We start from the raw sequence: 1709 nt of genomic DNA on the forward strand, positions 1-1709 counted from the left end.
CGGCGTCCACTCACCCTCTGCGCTTTCACTGGGAGCTGCAATCCTGAGCTGTTCCTAAACGGCCATCTTGGATCGTCCTCCTTGGTGTTTGTTTCTTCCTGGTTCTCCCCAAAAAGGGAAACTTGAGACCTGATGGGACTGCGACCACCCAAGCTTTTGATTCAGTGTCACTGCAATGGCTGGGTCTTTTCTCTGGCTTCCCTGAGCTCCTCATGTTTCCCACCCCATGACAGGCAATGCTTTTCTCTCTTTTTCTTCTTTCTTTTTTTTAACTCTTCTGTTATGCAGGGTGACCATGTTGCCCAGAGACCACATGTTGAAACTCCTGGTTGAAACCATTCCACCACACTTCCATTGGATTAAAGATGACAGGGCCCAACTGGGGTAAGTTTGAGCCTTGCCAGTTTGATATTCGGTGCTAAGCAAAGTGGCTAATGTCTGTTTTGTGATGCATATTTTGTTCCTGCGGAAATTGAAAATGTTATTTTGGTTACCCTCTGCAGCCAGTTCAGTGGCAACTTACAATATTAAGAGGCTTTTGGCCTGTGCATTCACAAAATGAAAAAAGAATTTTCCTTTGTGTTGCAGTTTGGCTCCCACAGTTATGATTCAGTAAAGAGGGTCATGAGGGCCATGAAGAGAAAGAAAACCCAGAAACCTGGCATGCCAGACAAAAGGGTAAGAAATTTTTGCCAGTCAGATTTCTGGCCACTCTCTCTCTGTGCAAATGAGTTGTAGGAATGGTAAAAAGCGTTGTCTTTTCTGCAAAGTTTTTGTTAGTGAGAAAAGACATTCATGAGGCTAATCTTAAACTGCAACAAATCTGTTTTGCTTTCTGCTATGAACTTTTCTTTCTGTTTGGTTCTTTCATAAAGAGGGGTACCTTAGGATACAATGTGATCCTGGGATGCCTGTAAGCCCACTGTTCAAGCCAGCCTGGCAAGCTGGTCAGTTACAAACTTTGCTGCAGTTCTCTGATAACAAACCCCCCCCCCAAAAAAGAATGTAAAAAACTGGATGAAGTTTTTCTCTTGTCTTGTTTTACGTCCTTAGAAGCTTTATTTTTTATGAGGTGGCAGTACTTTTTCTTCATCTTCAGCATCCAAATGGCAGAAATTTTGGAGTTCATGCCATAGTTAGCTCTAAGAATTACCTTGAGCAAGCCAAAAACCATTGCAAACTCCAAATTGACTGCTCTAGGCTCCTTCTGAGAAGAGCAATAAAAACTGCCAAATGCTGTAGCTTGGTAGCTAAGGCTTTGTCTTTTCCCAATGGTGGCATGAGTTCAGGGTAATTCCTGGCTTAGGGAAGAATACTTTCTGGTTGATATTTGTGTGACATTTGCCATTTGTTGATTCTCTGCCCCTCCAGGAACAACTTGTGAGTTCCCTTCTTGAATTTTCTTTCCTCTGAGCTCACTTCAAAGATTCTAAGTATTGTAAAAACCATTAAAGGCCTCTTTGAAAATATTTTGTACGCTCATGGTTAAGTCATAACTTTAGTTAAGGTCTATTGCTTTTGCCTATGAGGTTTATTTTGGTAAAGTTTAAAAGCCGGAAATATTTTCTGTTTGGCCTAGCTAAAGTAGGGTAATAAGAGATTTAAAAAGATTTTTATAAGGAGCACTGTGGTTAAAAGTCAGCTTAAATAAAAGCAGATATCCAAGTCCAACCTGTGCGTGGATTTTTTTTTTTTTTTTTTTTTTTTTT

Source organism: Cebus imitator, unplaced genomic scaffold, assembly GCF_001604975.1.
Source record: "Cebus imitator isolate Cc_AM_T3 unplaced genomic scaffold, Cebus_imitator-1.0 Scaffold305, whole genome shotgun sequence".
NCBI classification, from domain to species: Eukaryota; Metazoa; Chordata; class Mammalia; order Primates; family Cebidae; genus Cebus; species Cebus imitator.